Source organism: Octopus bimaculoides, chromosome 8, assembly GCF_001194135.2.
Source record: "Octopus bimaculoides isolate UCB-OBI-ISO-001 chromosome 8, ASM119413v2, whole genome shotgun sequence".
NCBI classification, from domain to species: Eukaryota; Metazoa; Mollusca; class Cephalopoda; order Octopoda; family Octopodidae; genus Octopus; species Octopus bimaculoides.
Genome location: NC_068988.1, coordinates 74,884,366 through 74,892,795, shown reverse-complemented (window position 1 = coordinate 74,892,795; position 8,430 = coordinate 74,884,366). Strand labels below are relative to the sequence as shown.

Here is an 8,430-nt window from a genome sequence, read left to right as displayed (position 1 = left end):
TTGGTCTGATCATCAGCATCAAGAAAACTGAGCTTGTCCATCAGCCCATTTGTGACCATCTTCCCACTGTTGCCCCTACTATATACATTGATGGGAAAGCATTAAAAACTGTTTCCTCCTTCACTTATCTTAGTTTCATTGTGTCCAGTGATGCTAAGATGGATAAAGAAATTGAGTCCAGAATTGGGAAGGCTAGCTCCGTTTTCGGTAAGCTTTATCACAGGCTTTGGAACAGTCATAACATATCATTGAAGGTGAAAGTTGATGTATATAAGTCAGTGGTCTTGACAACATTGCTTTTGTCCCAGCACTTACATTCATTTAGATCCAGAGACAGAGAGAACTCCACTTCCTTGTTGCGCTTCCTCTAGAGACTTTGTGACCTCTGAGATGAAACACCCAGCATCAAGTGGACTATTATCAACAGGGTGCCACCATATTCACCTGGCACCCCTAATTGCCAGGTGTACCTCTGCAAAAAACTGCATATCATCTACCAACCCACAGTATCCATCAACAAGAAATATGAGGTATTGTATTGCTGTCACCAGAGGTAGACCTTTCTGGTAAATTTCAAGTCACTGGCTACAGACACCCTGGATATACCTCCTTAGTACCAGCCACCTCTAGCACCACCTGCACCAAGGTCACCATTACAAATTAACCCCATGAACAGCACTGCAAATCACCAATCCCCAACACTTCTCTATGCCTGTCTACCTGCATACTATCACTTCTTGTGCAGAACTACACAAGTATGAGTGTGCGAGTGCACATGTGCATCTGTTTACCATATGCATGCACACAGATGTGTGCACAGGTGCACCCATGCATGTGCATGTTTGTACACATGCACGCTCATGTGTATGTGCATATGTAAAATGGAGATAAAGATGTACACACGTGTGTGAGTGCATGTTTGTGTGTCCTTGTGTGTGTATACATGTGCATGTGTGTGGGGCTTTGGGTGTGTGTCTGTGTTTGTGTGTGTGTGTGTGTGTGCGTGTGTGTGTGTGAGCGTGTGCACAGATGTGTGAATGTATATCTTAGCGTACATACACACTCATATAAGTACTGATGCATACATGCAGATATATGGGCATATACATCTACATATATACCCCCCACATCTACCTCCCCTTCCTACTTCCCCCTAACCACATGACCAATATCTTGCCCACCACATGGTTGATTTCCTGATCACCACACATTCGATTTCCTGCACACCATGTGGCCGATTTCCCGTTTACCATGTAATATTTTCTATCTAACTACTGTCACTGAATTACTGATACCAATACCACGTGACCTTTCTCGACCAATCACAGGATAACGTCCTGTAATAAACATTGACTCTCTTCAGTCAAACTCTCATTCACACTCCAATGGCCAAAGACTAGCCACATGCTTGAAACTCAGTGCACCAAGGATTCTGAATCCAACTTTTTTAATCTATACATGTAACTTCAAAAAATGTGTTGAGTGCTCTTCTTTCGTTTGTCTGTTCACTTATATATATATATATATATTTCTGCATATATATATATATATATATATATATATATATATATATATATATATATATTCCTGTATGTGTGTGTGTGTATATTTTAAGATGGTTGGTGAATGAGAGGTACCAGTAATCTACCAGTCATTTACTTCCTTTGACCATCACCCCATAATGGACCAATTCTTTTTATTATAAACCATTTGTGAATTTATTCTGGGGAATAACTTTTGGTTTGCCTACTTTTCTGATAACCTTCGGATATTTTCCCTTTTCACTACATAGTTACCCAAATTAATGTTAATATGTATTGATAGATTGGCGTCTCTTTCTCTCTCTCCCTTCCTCCCTCCATCTCTGTCTCTCACCGCTCTCTCTCTCTCAGTATATTTAATAATGCAATTAATTTCACTGTCTTTTCATCATATCTATAGTGTATTTGTGACATCATCATTATTGCCGTCTCATAAGTCACTGTCCTATAACACCATGTAACACTATACTGCCAAAGACTGTGTGTGTTATGTGCACCTATCTCTGTCACTTGTTCCACAGTTGTTTACCAGAGGTAAAACTGCTAACTTCTCTCTTTTATGTGCAGTTTCATTCATTAATGATGTCAATCCAGACTAATGAACTTCGTATTTAATATGTCTGCTCTTTTTTTCTATTTGCATGATTTTCTTCCATTGTTTTCATTAAATGATTATATACAAAGGTGGTATCAAAAAAGTTCCCAGACTAGTTCTGTAGTATGCCAACAGATGGTAGCACACAGTTGCATGCACAGTGAGAGCTACCAGTGACCTTCATGAAGCAGTGTGCCAAGTGACATCGCTGTGTTTACTTCGCAAGTTGTGAAATTTGTGTCTTTGTGATCATGTGTATGTTTTAGTCTGCGATTTTCGTCATGGACAGGAAGTTAGAACAGAGAGCCAACTTGAAATTTTGCATTAAACTTGGGAAGTCTGCTACAGAGACATTGAGCATGTTTCAGCAAGCTTATGGCAACAAAGCAGTGGGTTGTTTACAATGTTTTGAGTGGCATGGGCACTCCAAAAGTGAAAGAATGTCTGTGGAAGACAATGAGTGATCTGGAAGATCTGCCACAAGCATTACCCTGGGAAATGCAGAGAAAATTCATCAGCTTAAACATGGTATCACTTCCACACTTGCCGTATTTGCCAATTTTATAACCTGTGGACTTCCATCTCTTCCCCAAAATGAAAATATAGCTCAAAGGTTGCTATTTTAACATCATTGTTGAAATCGGGAACAAATCACAGAAGGTCCTTGATTTGCTTATGGAAAATGACTTCCAGGCCAGATTCCAAAAGTGGCAGGAATGCTGGGACTGGTGTATTGCTGCGTAAGGTGACTATTTCAAAGGAGATTTTGTAAAAACTTAGGTAAATAAGTTATTTTTTATTAAACATAAATTGTCTGGGAACCTTTTGATACTACCTTGTATATACCAATAAGATGTCCATAGATTTATGTTTGACTAAAGGCAATAACAATGATTTTTTTCTTTAATAGCCAAAAGGGCTCCCAAAACACTGGAGTTACTTAGAAGGCCTAGATACAACACGACAGGGGGCTTACATTGTGTTAAAAGAGAATTAACAGTAGTGTGAAAAAGTCCCAATAACTTTGGGATAACTACTTAGGCCCAATAATGAACACTACAGATCCAGGAGTGTCCTAACTAGTACAGGGACCTTCTTTCAACTGAATTCCTTGGCCAATATGCACATGCTGAAAGTAGTCCCATTTATGCAAGCAACTATTCAAGTTACACTCATTTAACTTTCAATAAACTTATTGGAGAGTAGCATCTCTATCTCATCCATCACCTTCTCTTCGAAATAAAACTTGAAGAAGCAATTGAAGGATCAGTTGCAAAAAAAAAAAATATCTGTCTTCATCCCTTTCAGTCTTGCTCACTATACAGTCTTTTTCACTAAGGCTACCAAGCAGAGGAAAACTGCCTGGTTTTTTCAGTAAGAGGCAGGTGACAGTATGATCTTCACAATGGACTTGACTGATAGTTAGATCTGTCTTTCGTATGGCAACAGCTGTTCAACATAATTCCACAAGTTAATGATGTTCAGACACTGAACAAATGAGTGCAGAACAATTTGTCATTCTGTGTGCCGCCTAGACAGGTTCAACTGATGACACAACTGTGCTTATTAAGATTATTCCAAATTAGCAATGCTTCCTCGTAGCATGCTAAGACCAAGGATTTCTGGGAGTTGTCAATAGTCCCTGGTTTGAAATTTCTCTGAAACAGGATACATGCTTGATCTTCATTGGTGTTCAGGGTCTTGAATATCCTTCATGCCTACTACAAACTTATTTGTGGCATTTTATAAGTCTTAGCAAGCATCTTAACTGTTACTCTCTTCTCGCACTTTTATGAACTTACCCACTCTTTCCGACCTCTGTTCATATTCTTTCTTATATTCATTCACCTTCTTGAATCTTGAAAGTACACTCTTACCTCATCACTATCATTTTTGTCTTGTTCTCAGCTACTCACATCTATCCTTATATAAAACAAGGCAGTATTTATAAGTCACCCTCTATAATACATTAGCCTCTCAACACGTGCCATAAAACAATCCTCCTCTCTACTACAACCCTAATCATTTGAGGGTCTTTTTCTTTGTTATGCAAGTTACTTGGCAACTTCATTAGTGCCAGTGTCATGAAAACAGCACCCAGTACACTCTGTAAATTGGTTGGCATTAAGAAGGGCATCCATGCCAAAGCAGGTATTGAAGCCTGATACAGTTCTTGGGCTCACTGGATCCTGTCAAACCATCCAACCCATGCCATAATGGAAGACAAACATTGAATGGTGATAATGATATATATACACACACATAGTGCTTTTGAAAGTAGCATCCTTATGCAACCTAGAAAACCTTTACTATTTTTTTAAGATTGTGTTTGGACAAAACATAATGATGACAAGCTATTTGATGTGGCTATGGTCTTTTACAGTGGTGTTGAGGTTTGTAGGCTAATCGAAGTACATATCTTAAGCTTTCTCATAGACTTTGGTATTTATAGAAATGATGGCCTGTTAATCACCCACTATAGATAGGCTTAGAAAGATATTAATACACTCAAAGAATTTAACTCAATGTAATCAGTATTTTAGGTATTACATTATACTTTAGCTCTAGTAAACATGCCTGTATTAGGAAGCTAAATGAAAAACTGGTATATGTAAAGCTCTCTAGTTACACCACCATTGTTAATAATTTAGTATATAATATTAACCAACATATTAAGGCGGTGATCTGGCAGAAACGTTAGCACACCAGGCGAAATGCTTAGCAGTATTTTGTCTGTCTTTACATTCTGAGTTCAAATTCTGCCGAGGTCAGTTTTGCCTTTCATCCTTTTGGGATTGATAAATTAAGTACCAGTTGCATGCTGGGATCGATCTAATCAACTGGCCCCCTCCCCCAAAATTTTCGAGCCTTGTGCCTAGAGTAGAAAAGAATATTAACTAACATATTTCAAGTATTTTGTCAAATTGTGCCCTATTATAACAATGCCTTGAAAGAAAAGAATTCATGATTAAGTACAATATATACCATATAGTTAAACCTTGCACTTCCTCAAAATGTCACACCATGCAACACTGTCTAATGTAGTCCGCCTTACAACATGTATGTGGCACCCAATATCATCGAAACATTATTAAATCTAACACAAAATTAATTCTCAAAAGGTTATAGATATCATCAAATATTTTACAAGAATACCCTGAAAGTTAGTTACCTCTATGTTAGGAACATCATAAAAAATTCGATTTTCCTATCAGCAGAAAAAAAACTACAATTTTTCTATTATTTGACTAACTCCAATGTAATTAGGCCAGTATTACTATGGCCACCAGATGACAAATATTTCAAGAAGGAGTTGATATATTTTACTGGAGTGAATTTAGCAAAGCAAAGTGAGTCATTATAGTGAGGCTCAACAGAACATACATATACAAGCAGATATAGCCAACATGCATACTCTTTATGATAGCCAAAAAAAAAAAAAAAAAAAAAAAAAAAAAAAAAGAAATACCTCCTCATTCTCACTAAATGACAACTAAAAGACAAAAGTATAACACATTTCAATATGCTATTGTCCATGGTAGAATTTGTCAAAACCATATTCTGCAGAATTTGGTATCAGTGAAAGTTTAACCTTATAAACTTTTTTCAGATTACAAGCTGATAACATTGCAATTTTATGGGTGAACTTTCTTTTGGAAACTCCTCATAATCCTATATGCACTCTATTAAGAATTCTCTTTCATAACTTTCAAATGTGTCAAAGACTCTCTAGTAGCTATATATTGTTCAAAGATATTTTACAGAAGACTGAAAATAATCACTAAACTGCCATCTCATCCTTTTCCCAATATCAGTAAAAGAATCTGCCTGCTGAATCTTGTGCACATTTCTTCTCTGTCATACTCAATTACATTTTACTTATTTCCTGAAACAATAATCAACTCTTTTCCTTGTTCTATAGATGTCTCTCCTTTTCACCCGTCCTTCCTCTCTTCCTTTCTTCTCTCTGCTTCAGTTATCAAAAATGCAATGCTTCCCTAGCTCTTCACTCCTTCTTCATTCTTTCTGTAGTCATTGCTAAGTGTTGTTCAAATGTATTTTAGAGGAGAATATAAACTACCAGAAATATGGTGGTTAAAATGTTCAGTGTCAGAGTTCTGACCTCATTTAGACCAAATATTTAACACCTATCTAAGCTTGTAATTTAAATATTTCAGTCCTGTTGAAAAGTAATAACACAAAATTCTGAATAACAACTGTTTTAATTGACAGAATCATTAGTGTTGGACAAAATGCCTTGTGGTATTTGTTTCGATTTTTTATATTCTGTGTTCATATTCCACTGGAGTTTTTGTTGCCTTTCATCCTTTTAGGGTCAATAAAGTAAAAAGTCTTGGGGTTGATGGTGTCAATCAAATTCCTCCACTCAAAATTGCTGGCCTTGTTCATAAATTAGAAACATTATCAACAACTATGGGATAGTGGAGTGGCAGAATCAGTAAAGCATTGGTTAAATTGACTTATTTGTTCCAGATATTTCAGATCTGAGTTCAAATTCTGCTAAGATCAGCATTGCCTTTCATTTTCCTTGGGTTCATAAAATAAAATATCAGTTAAGTACTAGGTTTAATTTAATCAGCTAACACTCTGCTTCAGTTTCTGATCTCTGTTAGAAGCAATTATTTATTCACTCCATTTTTCTTATGTTTGTTCATACAGGAAGACACACAAACACACTCTAAAAGAACAGAAGTTTTGATTTTCATCTTTGGGAAGTTCATTTATCGGATCTATTTCAAAACGGGGGCACCAGTTTTCATTTATGTTTTATGTAGTGTTTTTGGTACTGAAAGACTTTCAAACTTCATATACTTATCTATTTTGTGTTATAGAACAGAAAAAAATTTTTGTATTCAAATTTATTTCATGTAAAAAATTGTCTTATTTCGATAATTTCTACTAATCACTGACGTCTATTCAGTTGAAAACAGTTAGCGCTGTAACGGTGTATATCGTATTAATCCCCTAACCCTAACCCTAACTAGACTGTTAACCCTTAACCCTAGCCCTTAACCCTAACCCTAACCCTAAAACTAACCCTAACTCTAGAATCCGAACTCTAAAATTGTTACACACATAGATATGCACAGCGTAATTTATTATATAAATAATATATGCGTATAAATTACGATTAAACCGGATGAAATATGTCACAGGGAATAACATTTTTATGACCGCCCAGCAGTAACTCTATTCAGCTGAATAGACGTCAGTGATTGGTTGAAATTACAGAAATACGACAACTTTAACATGGAATAACTTGCGATGTACGTTTTTTTGTTAAGAAGACTAAGAGTAAAAGATGTTTTATATGACACATTCTACCAGTGTCCCAAGTTTCAAAGTGTTTCGTTAGTGTTTCGTTAAGAAAATACTGGTGCCCCCGTTTTGAAATAGATCCCATTTATCTAATGTATGATTTAATTAAAGAATTGTATGGAGAGACTAAGCAATGTCTTAGTGTTAGGAATTTTCCACAAACACAGCTGAACATCTTGACTTAGTTGATGCAACAGTTGCAGGTTGATTATGTAGAAAAATTGAGTTTTTATTGGATTTTATGTTGTATAGCTTGTTGGTTATAAATATCTGTGTAATAAAGGTGTGTAGATGTTTAGGAATATCTACTATAAGTTATTTAGGATGTTATGTTCACAATGAAATCTTAGATACATAACTAGCAGCTAAACCCAGTTTCACCTGGTCTGTTTGGATGATGTGGCTGTGATCGTTTTCACTTAGGCATAATCTATAACAGCGTTTCTCAACCTTATCATTTCGGGTCCCCTGTTTCGATTGGAGCCTCTAGCTATATGAAGATTTCAACCCCCCCCCCTCCACTTGTCAGAAAATGGCTTCAGGAGTTGTAAAGAAAGAATTTGTATGTAGTCTGTTTCTGAGAGCTATTCTATTGGACGTCTGTCTAATCATTAAAGCATTTATTTAATTACTAGCAGAAATACCCGGCTTTGCCCGGGTTAAAGAGAATAATGAAATCTAAAAACGCCTTCTAGACTACGCAACCCTCAACTGTTAGTAGCTACGATACCATATTTCTACATTAATAACTCTCCAATCCATGCCAGCATGGAACATAGACATTAAGTGGAATGCCAGTCTCTCATCTAGGAGGGCCTTGAAATCAATGTTACCAACTGGGGACTATGTGTGTCGTAGTGATAATAAAAAGACCCAAAGGAGGTCTGCAACGAAATAATTTTACTCAACACTTTGCAAGTGAATCAGTGGAGGCAAAGATGCGTCTCATTTACT

General features: G+C 36.5%; 1 protein-coding gene across 2 annotated transcripts in view; it reads left to right on the top strand.

Annotated features, from left to right (window-relative positions):
• Window positions 1-8,430, top strand: part of LOC106872578 (E3 ubiquitin-protein ligase TRAF7) — a 201,076-nt gene that overhangs the window by 4,442 nt on the left and 188,204 nt on the right. The window lies entirely within an intron of this gene.